Below are 10,000 nucleotides of genomic sequence, written 5' to 3' on the forward strand. Positions count from 1 at the left end.
AAATACACCAGGAAAATGTAGATAGAAGCCACACAACAATGCCCAATAATATAAACACTGAAACTGTAAAACACGAAGACAAACGCAACATTCCCAACAAACACGATGTAAACAACGAAGGGGAGCCTAATGATTATGATAATATAAAAAATAAAATAATCAAAGAACTAAAAACCACAGAGCTCAAAATGGACCACCGACCTTACCTCCCAGAATAAAATAATAAACGCAATAACAACACCAATTATAAACAACATAAACCTAGCCGTCACTGAACTAGCCACTGAAACAAAAAAAAGTGATATCACTGAACGAAATGACTTGATATACGCAGCAGCCACTGCAGCCACAAAAGAAGCTGGATACTCACCCAAACCCGCCCAAACAGGAGTACCACCACCCAAACAAACCCTGTGGATAAATAACATCCAAAACAAAATAAAAAAAAAATTAGAAAAGACCTGTCGATTCTTAATGAAATCAGCAAACAAGCAACGCTACTGAGCAACAAAAAGAGAACAAAAATGCTCCGCAAATATAACATCACAGAAAAAAATTTGCCGGAGATAAAAGAAAAGCTGAAGCAAGATATCCTTGCCAAAGCTCAAAGGATCCGCCGATACGAGAAACGCCAACGCTTCTTTGAACAGAACAAAAAGTTCAACTCCGACCCCAAAAAGTTCTACCAAGAACTGGGCAAAAATAAAATAGAAGTCACTGCAGCACCAACGGCAGAAGAATTGGAAGAATTCTGGAAAGAAATATGGTCGGCGAACGAACAGCCAAAGAAAAGGAGTATGAAAATAACAAACTCGGCATCTGAACAACTTTGGACCCCCATAACAACTGAAGAGGTCACCCAGGCACTGCAAAACCTAAGCAACTGGAAGGCACCTGGGCATGACAAGATCCCCAACTTCTGGTTGAAATATCTAACAGGAATGCACAAAAAGCTGCCTGAAAACTTTAACAGCATACTAGCAGAGCCAGAGACAATGCCTGAATGGCTCACGAAGGGGAAAACCATCTTAATTCCCAAATCAAATGAAACAACAAAACCAGAAAACTACAGACCAATAACCTGCCTCCCTACTATGTTCAAGGCATTTACTGCAGTGATATCGCAAAGGCTGAACAAGCACCTGGACGAAAACAAACTGTTCCCAGAAGAGCAGAAAGGATGCCGCAAGGGCTCATATGGCTGTAAAGATCAACTAATGATTAATAAAGCCGTAACTGAAAACAGCCACAGAAAGAAGAAAGGCCTCAGTATGGCCTGGATTGACTACAAAAAGGCGTTTGATAGCATCCCCCACACATGGATCCTTGAAACACTAACCATTAACAAAGTAGCACCAACAATCATAAAATTCATAGAGCACTCTATGAATAAATGGCAAACAGTCCTACACCTCCAAACAAAAGAGGGACTCATGAAAACCAAAGACATCCCCATTAGAAGGAATATTCCAGGGAGACACGCTCTCTCCACTCCTTTTCTGCTTGGCACTGTCACCTCTATCTGATATGCTAAATAGAACTGGATGCGGATATAAATGTTACGGCAAAACGATCAGCCACCTTTTATATATGGATGACCTAAAACTATACGCTGCAAATGACAAACCGCTGGAAACACTATTAAAGACAGTTCATGGATTTACCAAAGAAATAGATATGAAATTTGGATTAGAAAAATGCGCCAAAGTAACCATGAAAAAGGAAAACTAGTAAAGTAGTAACAACATCACACTAGATAAAACCAATGAAATAAAAGAATTAGACCAAAGCCAAACTTACAAATACTTAGGAATCCATGAACTAGATAAGACACAACACACACAAATGAAAGAGAAAATAAAAAAAGAATATTATAGACGAGTTAGATCAATACTGAAAACAGAGCTCAATGCTAAAAACAAGATAATAGGTATCAACACTTTAGCTGTCCCAGTTATAAGTTACAGCTACAATATCCTTAACTGGACACGAAATGAACTGTCCAAAATAGATAGGAAAACAAGAAAAATACTGACAGGATCTAGGATGCATCACCCAAAATCTGACATAGAAAGACTATATATACAACGTATAGAAGGTGGTAGAGGCCTTATACAGCTGGAAAACTACTATAAAATAACCACCATAGGACTGCAAAAATACCTACTTCAGAAGGAAGGAAAACTGATCCAGATAGCAGCAAAACACGAGCAAAACAAAAAACTGTTCTCAGTATTTAAGGAAGCTGACAAATACAAACAAGAAATCATACCACCTAATAAACACAAAGAAGAAGAAGAAGAAGATGATGAAGAAACAACAAAAGCTATAAAACAAATGAAATCCAAACTAAAAATAGAACAGCAACGAGCCATGATAAAACGATGGCAAGAAAAACCCCTTCATGGTAAATACTGCACTAAACTAAACGCAAAAGAAATAGACAAAGAAAAATCCCAGCAATGGTTGAGAAGCTCAGGACTCAAGCAGAAACAGAGGGATTTTTAATTGCAGCACACAAGACCAAAGCCTCCCCACCAGAAATTACCAAAAACATGTAATGAAAAGAAATATTACAAGTAACTGCAGAATATGTGGAGATGGACAAGAAACAATAAATCATATTATCTCTAGCTGCCCAGTCCTGGCTAAGAAGGAATATATTCACAGACATGACAGAGTTGGAACCTACATACATTGGAAGCTATGCCAACATTATGGAATAACAACAGAAAAAAGATGGTATAGGCACACACCAGAAAAGGTCACAGAAAACGAGAAAGCAACCATACCCTGGGATATGCCGATACACACAGATAGAGCAATTAAGGCCAACAGACCAGATATAGTTGTCAGAGATCATGAAGAAAAAAATGCTTTCTAATTGATGTATCAATACCGGCAGATGACAACGTGTCTCTAAAAGAAATGGAGAAACTCTCAAAATACAAAGACCTGGGAATAGAGGTAACTAGAATGTGGAACCTGAAAACAGAAACAATTCCTATCATAGTAGGTGCATTAGGCATGATAAAAAAATATTCAGACAAATACATAACAAAAACACCAGGACTTACAAACACATATAACATACAGAAAATTGCACTACTAGGCACTGCACACATCCTACGTAGAACACTTTCCATACAATAACCATCAGAGCATCACAACAAATCACAGCACATACCCAAGGCACACAGAGCTGCGCTCGGTAGTGAAGTGAAAGCACGCTAAAAAAATAAAACTACTGAATAATAATAATAATAATAATATTAATAATAATGATAACTTCTACTAAAGGCAGAAGGCCTGAAATTTGGAGAAGGATGATTAGTCAATTACAATGACCCCAGTGTTTCACTGATAGTTAATTTATTGACCCCTGAAAGGATTAAAGGCAAAGTCTACCTTGGTGAAATTTGAACTCAGAACATAAAGGTGAATAAAATGCTGCTAAGCATTTTGTCCAATGTGCTAATGTTTCTGCCAACTTGCCGCCATAATGATGATGATGATGATGATGATGATGAAGATAAAAACAATTTTGGTAAAGTGGAATATATAGTCCATTAATCAACCCCAGTACTCAACTGGTACCTATTTTACTGACCCTAACAGGATGAAAGGCAAAGTCAGCTTCATGGTAATCAGAATTTGGAATGTAAAGTCAGAAGAAATGCTACTAAGCGTTTTGCCTGATGTGCTCACATTTCCGTCACCTTAGCAACAATAACAACAACAATACTACTAATAAAATGTGCTGTTTAGCCCTTGGTCAACCTGACTGCGAAGGCCTGAGATCAAAAGCATTCTAGCTGTGACCATCTTGTCTTTTTCCTATTTGCAATGACCATATAACCATGTGAGTTCACATGTCCTTGTTTTAAGATACGAGGCAGATGTGGCTGCTACATCTAACAGACCTAACCACCACATACACGATCTCTCATTGGTTCATTATTAGCTTGTGCAAATAAATAGACAGGAACAGTTTGACAGGACCCTGCTTAGATTTTCAGTAGACGCATCAGATAGCATTTTTATCTGATGTACTTACTACTACCACAGATAACTGTGGTTGTTCAATAGGATTGAGTATTGGGTATATCTATTGATGAGGGGGTCTATTCATATCCATTCCCTGTCTTCAGTCATCATATGTTGTCAGAATCATATGGACGCCTTCCTCACACTCATATATGGGTATTTTAAACATGATGTAGCTAACCCCTCTCTCTGTCAAACCACAGTGGAAATCTTTCAAAGAAAAAGAGAGAAAGAGAGAGAGAGAGGAAGAGAGAGAGTGAGGAAGAGAGAGAGAGAGAGAGAGAGAGAGAGAATGAGAGAGTGCAAAATATAATGATGTATTCCTTTCAGTACCTGATGTTGTATTGAAAGAATGAAAAAGCAAAGTTGACGTTGATGGGATTTGAACTCAGGGCACAGAATGCCAGAATGACTACTTCAATACATTCTAAGCAATCCGCTAACAATCCTGTTGAATCCCCAAGTAACAACTGGCAGGTATTTAATGCATGGAACATGCTTGGATGGAGTTGAAAGTCAAGGGGAGGTAATCCCTGTTTTTCTTTACCAGTGAGTGTTGCTAATTAAACCATCACCCATGTTGCTAATTGCACTTTAATTAGTAGATCGTTCGCAGTCATTATCTCCTGTGTTAACATTTCCTTTATTTACATTTGACAGCAGTTCATTATAAGAAATCTATTTGAAATGTCTCATCTTGTCAATCGGTTTCTACTATTTGGTTATTAATAACCAAATTTTGAATGTTTTCATAATGATGCCTTTAATGACTTATCATTATTATATAACATTGAATTCTTCAGGCTGGAATTACCTATTAAACATATTTATATTGGAGTATTAGAGTGGATGCGGATGGAGGGAAGGAAGAATATTTTTAAATCCTTCATTTACTGATGAAGTAATTTTAATTACACATAATTTTATGAGTTAAAATAAACAAAAGACACTGGAACGCCATCCTTCTCCACCGCCATTAATACAAAGATAATGAAGAACATAATCCAACCAACATCTATTTCACAAAGACACAAATATTAAAGTAAACAATATTCTTGTAAAAAAATTTCTCCTTCTCATACATACTGATACATACGCTCATACTCATACATACAAATATATATATACATGTATATATATATATATATATATATATATATGCATACATACATGTATATATACATAAATATATACATGTATATATATATATATATATATAGTTATATGCATGTATATATATATATAGATATATGCATGTATATATAGATATATATATATACATACTTACATATATACATAAATACATATATACATACATATATACATACATGTATATATATATATATATATATATTATATATATATATCTATATATATATATTATATATATATATATACATATAATTAATCAATTTAGGGTAGCAAAAAATTCAATAGAAATATCTGTCTTAAAATTTTCAAGACCAACGTGTTCGCGCCAACCCATCAGCAGTAAATATAAGTTTATATGTCCGGCTCTGTTTGAAGGAATTTGTCCAGAGACTTCTTGAATTTTGTGTGGTCAGTTTCTTTTTTGACGTGTCCCGGTGTAATGTTGAAGACATTATACTTATACTTTGTAGGCCTAGTATTTAAACTATCGGCCACACACACACACACACACACACACACGCATATATATATGAGATGGGTTAGCTATATCAACAATTGAGGGTAATATTAATTAATCAATTTCACCAAGTGTTCAGTATGTAAAAGGACCATTTAAGGCGAATTCAAAATATTACATTATATAATTAGGGCTTAGTAAAATAAATTACTTTGTCACATACTGGACTTAGTAGAAATAGCAGCCAAAAAAAATTTTTTTAGCCATTTCTACTACTTAAAGAAAATTTATGTCAGATAATGTTTACTCTAGATAGCTCACGAAGGTTATATATATATATATATATATATATATATATATATATATATATATATATATATATACATATATATATATATTCCATGCCGCAGCAGCGCCTTTATTCGCGAAATTCGAACCCAATACTTATTTTTTGTAGGCCTAGTATTTAATCTATTTTCTCTTATGACGAAACGCTAAGTTACGGGGACATGAACACTCCAGCACCGGTTGTCAAGCGGTGTTGGAGGGATAAACAGACATACAAACGTGTATGTATATATATATATATATATATATATATATACATAGCCCCCCCCCACACACACACATATATGTATATATATATGTTTGTGTGAGTGTGTGTGTGTGTGTGTATGCTCCGCCTATCAATTCCACTCACAAGGATTGGTCGGCACGAGTCTATAGTAGAAGACACTAGCCCAAGATACCATGCAGTGGGACTGAACCAAGAACACTGCGTTTCGTAGGGAAGCTACTTATCACACAGCCATTCCTACGCCTATCAATATATATATATATATTGTGTGTGTGTGTGCGTAAATATATCTCAGTGGGGGGTTGCCTGCTTACCAACCACACGGTTCCTGGTGCAGTCCCACCGCGTGGCAGCTTAGACAAGTGTTTTCTTCTATTGTCCCGGGTCGACTAAATCCTTATGATTCGATTTCGTATCGGAAACTGAAAAAAGCCCGTCGTACAGAAGTGTATATATGTGTACGATTGTGTGCCTCTGTTTGTCCCTACTACCATCAGAAAACTACATAAACACCTAACCCTGCTTCAAGCCAATAGCTTCTACGAAAAAATCAACAACTACAGTCAATCAAATATAATGACCAAATGATTTTCTCTTATCTATCGGTTCCAACTAGATTTAACAAACAAATGAGGCAAATTACTTGACTAGATCTGACTGCATATGTATGCATATATATATATATATATATATATATATATATATCCAGTACTACCCTTTGGACATGATCGGGTTTTCTTTTGTTTTAGATAGTATATATGCGTATGTGGGTATAGACACGTCTATATGTATGAATGCATGCATTTATGTATATAAATATATATTATATATATATATATATATGTATATATGTATGAAGTGCAAACAGGGAGTCAGAGAAAGGCAGAATGCCACTTATATCTGAACACTACTATAGAAATATTCTTTTAAAAAAAACTTTTCTTCTAATTTTTCTAAATTAATATTTAATCGTTACAGTTGAAAAGGTCTCAAAATGACCGAAACGGTACTGAATGTTCACTATAAAATTATTTTAGCATTTCTATTTTTTACTTGTTTTTTCATATAATATATATATATATATATATAATATATATATATATGCATATAATATACGTAGTTATATACATGTAATACATATATATATATATATATATATATATATAATAATATAGGGCGGGGGAACGAATAGCTTATGACGAAACCATGGTATGCTTTGCTTTCTGACTTTTTAATCATCTCATAATAATGACTCTTATTCCTACCTCATCCCATCTAAAAGTATATATCTGTCGTTACCTTTCATAAAAAGCTTTTTCTTTTTTTATTTACAATGTGCATTTTCGTTGATTTTTTTTATTCTCCCCTTAAATTTTCATGTGTATTTTATATTTTCCTTTTGTAACATATTTCAAGCTTAACTGTTACTGGCGGTGTGATCGAATGTGACTTTTTAGCCCAGTCTTGTACAGAATTGGCAACTAAAACCTTTACCGGTAATAGCCGGCTGTAGTTGTAACTGGGCTTCATGTACCTGTGCATGTTTTTTTAAGTCCTCCTGCCGAATTACACTCTCTTTTGCATGCCCGGCAGATATTATTTGTATGGTGTGTTACACCACCACCAGTGGCCAGGTTGTCACTCATCTTTCTCGCTTTATGACTACGAAGATGACTCTTGAGTCCAGCTTTTCTGAGGCAGGGTCTTGCACAGACACTGCATGTCAGCATCATAGGAAGACCCTTCCCATCTGGAAGTGTATCAGCGATGCGCTTCCTGACATCCCTCCTTACTTTCTTATGTGCCACTCGAGATTTCTCAAAAGTGGCTGTCCCCTCGTACACAATCCTTCTCCCCAGCTACGATCAATAACTATGCCTTCCCATGTGTCAGGAGAGATGCAAGCATCTTTTAAGGAAGCCTTCAGCAAGTCCTTATACCTCTCTTTTGGTTTATGTGGAGGTTGTTCTCCTTTAGCTAACTCTCCATGAAAGAGTTGTTTTGGCATCCTTGAATCCTTCATCCTGACCAGATGACCACTCCATCTGAGCCTTCGCTTTAACACAAGAGCTCTTCTACACTTTCACACCGAGAGCTTTCCAATATTTCAAGATCACTGATGCGGTCTTCCACTTAATGCCATAGATCCGTCTAAGACACATCTGATGGAAACGTTCCAGTTGTTTAAAGTGGTATCGATATGTGACTCACGTCTCGCAGGCATAGAGAAGAGAAGGGGGAACACATGCCTTGTACACATTTATCTTTGTCTTTCTGCATATGTCTCGCCGACTCCAGAGGCGCTTTTCTACCCTTCCGAAAGCAACACTTGCTTTCCTAATTCTATGTGGAATTTCATCATCCAAATTGCTATATCTATTAATAGTGCTTCCCAGGTAGACAAACTGATCAACTACATCAAGTCGTTTAAGATACACATAGATATTTGGTACACTATACTGCTTACCAGGGGCAGATTGATGCATGACAACAGTTTTCTTGAGATTCACTGTCAATCCTAAGGCAGTGCAAGCATCAGAGAATGCATTAAAAATGTGTTGCATACCAATCTCTGTGTGTGCTACTAGATCACAATCATCTGCATACAAAAGGTCTCTCATGATAGAGGTAAATGCATTTGTTTTCGCAGCAAAGTGCCTGATATTAATATGCTGCCAGAGGTTCGATAATGGATGTAAACACCGTATCTGCAGTTTCTGAATGCAATACAGAACACCATCGCAAGATATATGGCAAATAGGGTCGGTGCCAGGATATCCCCCTATTTCCATTTTGTATTGCAATGGGCTCCGACATTTTCCCTCTAACATTCACCCTACCATTCATGTCTTCATGAAAAGACCTAACCAAACAAGGAAGAACTTTCAGGACACCCACGTTTCTGGAGGACTTTCCACAATGCTTTTCTATTGACGGTATCAAAGGCTTTTGTCAGATCTACAAAAACCTGATACAAATCCAGACCCTGTTCCACACTTCTGCTGAAGCTGTCTAGCTGAAAAGATTATATCAGCAGTGCCACATCCCACACGAAAGCCAGATTGACTTTCTTGAAGAACACAGTCTGCAACGGATTTCAGCAGACGATCCAGAAGTACCATGCATAAAACCTTTCCTACAACAGACAGCAATGATACTCTCCTATAATTACCACAATCATTCTTGCTGCCCTTTCCCTTCCACCATTACTGTATCTCTCCAGTCCTCGTACAGATTCACTTGTCCATATCTTACCAAACAAAGAGTGAAGTTTCTGCAGAAGTTTCTCACCACCATACTGTAACAAATCCGCATGTATGCCATCCATACCCGGAGACTTCCCATTATTCAACCTTGAGACGGCCATTGCAACGTCTTCCAACTTTCGTGGTTCTGCGAGTGCTGCCTTCACAGGCAATCCAGGGATGAGATTGAGAACATCCTCACTAACTACAGACTGTTGATTCAAAAGTTCATCAAAGTGTTCTTGCCACCTTCGCAGAATTCCTTGTGAATCATGAAGAACTTCTTTACCATCCCTGTTTCGAATTGGTGTCATCAGGGAAGACGTCGGTCCATAAACTTCTCGCAAGAGACCATACAGCAACTTTGTGTTATTGGAATCTCATGCCGCCTGTATCTCGTCAGCCTTTACTCCACCACGTATCCCTCATCTGAGAGAGCCTTTGCCTCACACGTGATTTTACGTCCTTGAGTTCCCTATGCAACACTTCCCTTTCCTGTGACTTTGCTGGCAAATAGCGTGA

At 36.8% G+C, this 10,000-nt stretch overlaps 1 protein-coding gene and 1 long non-coding RNA gene across 6 annotated transcripts in view; one reads left to right on the forward strand and one right to left on the reverse strand.

Moving 5' to 3' along the window:
- Positions 1 to 6,666, reverse strand: part of LOC118768424 — a 19,423-nt gene extending 12,757 nt beyond the window's left edge. Inside the window, exons 1-2 of the long non-coding RNA XR_005004238.1 lie at positions 6,657 to 6,666; positions 6,461 to 6,470 (exon numbers count right to left, since the gene is read on the reverse strand). This is a non-coding gene — a long non-coding RNA (uncharacterized LOC118768424). The remainder of the gene's footprint in view (positions 1 to 6,460; positions 6,471 to 6,656) is intronic.
- Positions 1 to 10,000, forward strand: part of LOC115226117 (26S proteasome non-ATPase regulatory subunit 10) — a 273,213-nt gene that overhangs the window by 121,329 nt on the left and 141,884 nt on the right. The window lies entirely within an intron of this gene.

This window comes from Octopus sinensis, linkage group LG29 (genome assembly GCF_006345805.1).
Source record: "Octopus sinensis linkage group LG29, ASM634580v1, whole genome shotgun sequence".
In the NCBI taxonomy this organism is placed as follows: Eukaryota; Metazoa; Mollusca; class Cephalopoda; order Octopoda; family Octopodidae; genus Octopus; species Octopus sinensis.